This window comes from Nothobranchius furzeri, chromosome 14 (genome assembly GCF_043380555.1).
Source record: "Nothobranchius furzeri strain GRZ-AD chromosome 14, NfurGRZ-RIMD1, whole genome shotgun sequence".
Classification (NCBI taxonomy): Eukaryota; Metazoa; Chordata; class Actinopteri; order Cyprinodontiformes; family Nothobranchiidae; genus Nothobranchius; species Nothobranchius furzeri.
In genome coordinates this window covers 38,683,238-38,690,893 of record NC_091754.1, presented here as the reverse complement: position 1 = coordinate 38,690,893, position 7,656 = coordinate 38,683,238, and positions in this window count along the sequence as shown.

The window sequence follows — 7,656 nt, the reverse complement described above, 5'->3', positions numbered from 1 at the left end:
TTATATATTTATTTTTTTGACCGCTTATCTCAACTAAAACTTCATCTAATCATGCCAGAAAGGTATCGGGGCAAAATGCTTGTACCCGGCACGGCTTAAACTGAAGCTGGACTCGGGAGAGAAGACATATATTACATTGACGAGTGCGGCCAAAGTGCTGAGCAGCCTGGGGGTCCAGGTATACGAAGAGGAGGAAGAGCACACAGAGAAGGAACCGACAACGGACTGGACAATTAGATGAAAAAAAAAGAGGGGAAGATAAAGCCTCCTGACCTGGAATTCAACACACAGGACAAAAACACAGAAAGAGGTATTAAAACAGCATGACCTGTATATTTTTAAGAACATATGGATACCCACTGCAACATACACGTGCACAATTATGTCAACGAAAATATTGAACAAGATCATCAATTCTCAACCTCCTTGTACTCTGCAAAAACCAAATCCTTAAACTGCTTTTTAAATTGCCTCATGCTTTGACATTGCTTCATATCTGCACTAAAACTGTTCCACAGCTTCACTCCACAAACAGAAATGCAAAAATGTTTTAATGTTGTACGGATACAAGGATATTTTAAGTTGAATTCACCCCTCAAATTGTATCCCCCTTCCCTTTTTAGAAAATAATTTTAGACTGTTGTCAAGAAGTTTATTTATTGCTTTATACATAATCTGTGCTGTGAGAAAATGCACCAGATCTGGAAATTTTAACATTTTAGATTTTAAGAACAGTGGATTGGTATGATCTTTGTAGCCAGTTTTATGAATTATTCTAATGGCCCTTTTTTGTAACATAGAGATTGATGATAATGAACATTTGTAAGTATTGCCCCAAACCTCTGCACAGGAGTACAAATACGGTGCAGTCATGGAGCAATATAGAATGTGGAGTGATTTGTGGTCCAGAATGTGTTTTACTTTACTCAATATTTATATACTTCTTGAAATTTTATTCTGGATATGATTTATATGTGACTTCCAATTTAATTTATCATCTATAATTACACCTAGGAACTTATGTTCAAAAACTCTTTCAATTTCCACATCGTCTATATTGATCTGCACTTGTTCATTTCTAAGGGAATTTCCAAATAAAATAATTTTTGCTTTACTTACATTTAATGACAGTTTATTACTGTCAAACCATTTTTTTTATTTTGTCCATTTCTAAAGTAATTGTATCCAGCAGCTCCCCCAGATTTCCCTTAGACCAAAAAATATTTGTATCATCAGCAAATAATACCAATTTCAATATATCAGAAGCCTTGTAAATGTCATTTATATTAACAAAAAATAAGTTTGGACCCAGTACAGAGCCTTGTGGAACACCACAAGTAATGTCTATGCATGATGAAGAATAGTTGCCCATCTTTACAAATTGTTTCCTGTCACTTAAATAACTTTTCACCCATTGCAGTACAGCCCCCCTTATCCCATACCATTCAAGTTTATTAAGTAATATGTCATGATTAATTGTGTCAAATGCCTTTTTGAGATCCAGAAATAATCCGGCTGCATATTGTTTCCATTCTATAGCATTTGTGATCTCCTCAATTGATTCAATTAATGCCAGTGATGTTGATCTTTTTGATCTGAATCCATATTGGCTGTCAGATATTAGTTTATATTTATCCACGAATTTGTCTAATCGTTTGTTAAAGAAATTTTCTAGGATGTTGGAGAATTGTGGTAGTAACGAAACAGGCCTGTAATTTGTGAATTGGTGTCCATCCCCAGTTTCATACATTGGCACTACTTTAGCTATTTTCATTTTGTTTGGAACTTTTTCAGTCTGAAATGGTAAGTTGCAAATGTGTGTTAAAGGTCTTACAATTCCTTCTATTACCTTCTTTACTGTTTCCATGTCAATATCATTACAATCCGAAGATGTTTTGGATTTCCACATGTCTACAATATTCATTATATCATTTTCTTCTACTGCTGTGAGGAACATAGAATTGGAGTTCCTATCAATTAGGCACTCACTACAGTCTACTGTTGGCTCATCACCTCATGTTTCAGCAAGATAATGCCCGGCCCCATGTTGCAAGGATCTGTACACAATTCTTGGAAGCTGAAAATGTCCCAGTTCTTGCATGGCCAGCATACTCACCGGACATGCCACCCATTGAGCATGTTTGGGATGTGCTTGACCGGCGTATATGACAGCGTGTACCAGTTCCCACTAATATCCAACAACTTCCCACAGCCATTGAAGAGGAGTGGACCAACATTCCACAGGCCACAATTGACAATCTGATAAACTCTATGCGAAGAAGATGTGTTGCACTGCATGAGGCAAATGGTGGTCACACCAGATACTGACTGGTTCTGAGTCCCCAGACCCCCAATAAAGCAAAACACTGCACATTCCAGGGTGGCCTTTTATTGTGGGCAGTCTAAGGTACACCTGTGCACTTACTCATGATGTCAGATTAGCATCTTGATGTGGCACACCTGTGAGGTGGGATGGATTATCTCAGCAAAGCACAGGTGCTCACTATCACACATTTAGACTGACTTGTGAACAATGTTTGAGAGAAATGGTGATATTGTGTATCTGGAATGAATTTTAGATCTTTAAGTCCATCTAATGAAAAATCGGAGCAGAAACAAAGGTGTTGTGTTTATATTTTTGTTGAGTGTATTATCCAGTCAGTTTCTTCCTTTTATACAATGTGTTCCTTCCCCATTTAGTTAATTAGTCTCTCCTGATCCCTTCAGCTCACACTCCCCACACACCTGCTGCCTGTTTCCCTAATCGCTTCCCTCTGTGTATAAAACCCTGTCTGGTCTCTCAGTGTTTGTCGGCCCATTGTCTTGTGTCAGCGTTGTTTTGTTCCCTCCCTGGTTGTCAGTAGGTTTGTGCTCTTAAATGAGCTTCTGTTTTGTTTTTACGTCTCTAGGTTTAGTTCTGAGTCTTGTTTCCAGCACCATTATTTAATTAGCTACGTCCTAAATAAAAGGATTTTACTTTTTCAGTCGCTCCTGCTTCATGATATCTGGTGTTCTGCATCTTGGGTCCTAAGCCCATCCTGCTCTCAACGTGACACCACTATAATCGAGCATGGTGTGCTTATTAAACAATTCCTAAATGTTTATGTCTGCATCTCAATGCATCAATTAGATTATATTCCTCAGCTCTAATGAGCACACCAGATAAAAAAAAAAAACGCTGCCTAAAACCTGCTGTGATTGGTTCATCGATGTGTCTGTCGTGCCAACAGAAGCACAGTAGCAAATTGCGAGACTCAGATGAGAAAAACAAATGTGTGCCGCGTTCAGAAATAATGGCATAGGCAGGTGAGAGAACACAAAAAGACGGTTCTACAATCGTTTTGGTAAATCGTCATCACATTAAAATCCGTAACGATCTTGTATCATCAAGTCGTACGGCCCTACTACAAATCAGCTGTTGCAATATGACATCCCTGAAAATACTCTTCTCCCCCAGCGTAGCTGCTACTTACATTTATAGGAGTTTTCTCCACATTCAAATCTCCTTCCTTTGTCCTGGAGGAAAGATTTGAAGCTCGCTAAACCAATTCCCTTCTTCTCCAAGTCTGGTTCGATTATGTCAGTGTGCTGAGACAAACATTTGTAGTCCTGTATGTCTTTTCACACAAAGCCTAAAATGAGTTTAGCTCCCGTTCGAGAGCAAAAAAAAAAAAAAAAAAAAAATGCTTTCTTGGCATCAAAATGTGTCTTTAAAATTCACAGACATCATATGTTCAAATTCATGGCAGGTATCAAATAGGATCAGAAAATAACTTTTATAGCCGCATTGACTCGCATTAATTTTTTCTGACTTCCGTAGACTCAAGGTCCGGAAATAGATGGGTGTGACTTTGGCTCCCTGTAATTAAAAACACAAGGTGACTATTAATTGATTGATGCTCTAGTTTCAAACAGTGGTTGTTGGTATTTCATAATTATTATTTTGTTAATAAAAGTGACTGAAATTCAGAATAAAACTATGTGTTGTGTAACATTTAGCAACAGACCTTTAAAACCATGATCAGATCATTTTCTATCAGTACGTTTCACTGTATACTTATGGCGACAAGCTTATTCCCAGATGTTATGGTAATACTTTATTTTTCAATAAAAGAAACAAAATCTGTTCTTTTAATATTTTTTGTATATTGTCCACAAAATCAGAATTCTCTTGAAGATTTTTAAATTCTGTTTTACCTTGACCAACACAAAAATTGAAACTAAAATTTTAAAAAAGGAAAAATAAAACAGAGACCCAGTTGCATAGAATGTGTAATCATTCTTTTTAACAGAAGATAAAAGTTGATAATGACATTTATTAATCCTTCTCCTGTATAATTAACTGGTTTAAAGATTAAGAAAGAGTCATGTGTTCCGTTTAAGGCTATATCATATCAATTCAGGATGCACCTGTACATCCTGAATTGGCTTAAAAGAAGATGCTACGTTAAAACCGTAAACTACGTAAGCTTTGAGGAAGTTGTGCGGCGCGGACCGTGCATATTAAAAAGAGCGTTTGTTAAGGTTTATTGTAAACAAACGCGACAATAAATGCAGCGATAAGCAGGGCTTTGACAAGAAATGTTTGCTAACATTAAACATCGATTTTACAACATGCGAGGTCTTGTTAATAATAGTTACTGCTAAATGAACACAAGAGAACATATAATCATTGGTAATGTGTGTGATGAGAATCTGACTCTGCAGTTCATTGGACACTCCAGATGTTCCTGTTATCTGCTGCTCACCCCTCCTCTTGGGTGTTTTTCTGCACACGGCGTGAATAGATTCCTGTTCTCTGTTGAGATAGTAGCCATCCTGTTTAACCATATCTCAAGGCTGCAAGTCTGCTGTTTAGAGGATTGTTCAAACTTAACCTTGTACACACATGTGACCCCTCCCTGCTTGAGTGAATAAATCTAGCTGTCTCAAACTGAGAAATCAGAACACTTCTGGCAGCTGCTGAAGCAAGTAGGCAAACCTTGCATGAGAGCTGCCTGTTCTCCCTCTGCAGTGGTGAATCTTATTTTGACTGGTTTTTTTGACTCCAACATCAACTCAGAAGCAGACATCTTTTTCTCCAATCGCTCCGAACCTGTCTTGGTCTTTCAGGACCAACAGTGTGCAGTTAAAATTTTCAGAACTTCTATTGGAATAAATTGTGATCCACATCCTCAGTTTATTAGAAACCTTTGCAGATTATCTGGTTGCTACGTTTTTTTCCCCCCTGTCATTCCAATGCCACATATGTACTGGTGGAGATAAAAGGGAAATAAAATGACACAAACACCACAAAACGCCTTGTTATTATCTTTAGTGAAAATCAAAGACATCTGCATTATTACTGAGATGCAGATGGCCACATTCTGTGATAGCCACTATCATATTGTGTGACCTTACTTTAACTGCAGTTACAATGATTTTTACACCACACAAACTGTTTCTGGTAACTTCTGATGATGTAGTTTATAAAAAAGTGCATTTGACCTCTGACATCTGTGTTATTACTGAGATGCAGATGGCCACATTCTGTGATAGCCACTTTCATTGTGTGATCATGGTCCGCGCCGCACAACTTCCTCAAAGCTTACATAGTTTACGGTTTTAACGTAGCATCTTCTTTTATGCCAATTCAGAATGTACAGACGCAACAAAACACATCACTTCCCCCTGGGGTCACAAATTGTGATGGTCATAGAATTTGGTGCAACACCGGCAGCAGAAGCTGGAAAAAGCTCAAAGGAGGGGGTGCTTTGGCTCCGCGCTGACGCTGCAAAGCATCATGGGAGTTGTAGTCTTTGCGGTAAAATTGGCCAGCGGGTCAGTTTTAATCAAGCCCCCACAATGTGGGTCTGAAATTGAAGCCAACGTGGAAGTGAAATAAATAGCAGTTCCACCCTCATCCACTAGGGGCTGGTGTCAGAAGCGAGCAAATCCTCATTGACTCCCGTGTTAAAAATACCAATTTCACAGCAGGAATAAACATGTTTACAGCCCGGTTCCAAAACATGTTTTAGGTTTAATAGATCTAGTTTACACTCATGGCAACTCTGAGGGGCGTGAATTTTTTTCCCACTCTTCTGTTTAAGTGTATTAAAAGCCTAAAAATTTTTATAATTAATGAGCATCAGACCCACGTGACCGCAGCATCAGACCCATGTGACCACAGAGCTAGCTCCGTGGAAAGGCCTCAGTAGCCTCAGCCTCGGCCTCGCCTGAAAACTGTTCCGCGATTTTTAGTCTCTGAACTTAGACCATTAGTTGTAGCGTATGTGTATTCTTTTTTGGATATTATTTGTGCAATTGTTGGACAAAATGACTTGCTGTGGCATTAATTGCACTAATAGAGCGTCCAAGGAGACTCCACTTCATTTTTTTCTGTAAGTAAAATTATATTCATGTATTTTAGGTCTCTGCCACTTTTGCACTAGCTGAGCTTATCAAAATAGCTAGCTAACTACCATTTTAACATGTACTGTTTAACCATGAAATTTAGATGTAATACGGTAAAATAATTAATAGGGTATATGTCGATGGGTAAAACCCAGCCCTAACACAGAAAGTCGCCACAACGTCGCATTTTGCGACATTTCGTTTGTGACGTAGTGACAACATAGCTGCTACGTTTAGGTTACTATGTTCCACAGGGGACGTTGTTGGTACACTGCTGAACGTCACACTACAACGTCCTCCAAAAGTCGCTTTACAACCTCTGTTAAATGTCCTCTCTGTAACTTATTCGGCACTTTGAATAACAATGTTGCTGCTACGTTGTTACAACGTGATAACTGTAGTTCCAGAATAAATAAAATTTAAGAGAGATTTTATCATCAAATTAGATTTTCAGTGTATCCATACTGTGATTCTAATCTGGATTTTGTTAAAATTTTAAATGTTTTCCTCAACACACATGAAAAATAACACACAAAGATATTTTATTTGGTCTTTTAATTGTTTTTTTATTATTATTAGAGTTTTGACAATAATTAAATACTTTGCTTTTTATTATTATTAGAGTTTTGACAATAATTAAATAAACAATTAGTAGTTGCAGTACTTGAATCATGTTTATAGCTAAAATGTCTTTCTAATTTTAAAAAAATGGGACTTTTTATTTTATGAAAAAAACTTTTCTAAACTTTGTTTACTGAAAAACTCATTTTTGCTGTTTACAAATGTTTAGTTTCTAAAATCCACCAGCAAGGAAATGTAAGCTAATTTACATGTTACTGGCCTCACAGCATTCCAATGGAATGGCTTGTTGCAACAACCCTGAAAATGAACCAATTACTGTGACTGATGTTCCAGCCAGTTCTCTGATTTGTTATGGTCATCACATGTTCCACGACCATCTTCCAATCAGCTTAATCTGCCTCTTTTTTTGTTCTTATTTTATCCCTTGTTTTTTTCCACAATATTCATTTCCAGTTAGTTGCTCTTTGCTTTTTGGCTACTTCGGATTTATTTGCTATTTGACTACTTCAGATTTATTTGTCAACCACTCACTCCTTAGTTTGCTTGCTTCAGGTAAGAAAGTTTTATCATGTGCTTGTTAGTTCTAATTTTGGTTTACAAAAGGCAATAGCATATATCTGCCCTCAAACAATAGCTACCGCATGGTAGCTTACCTACTGTAGTTTATTCAGTCTGTTCAAG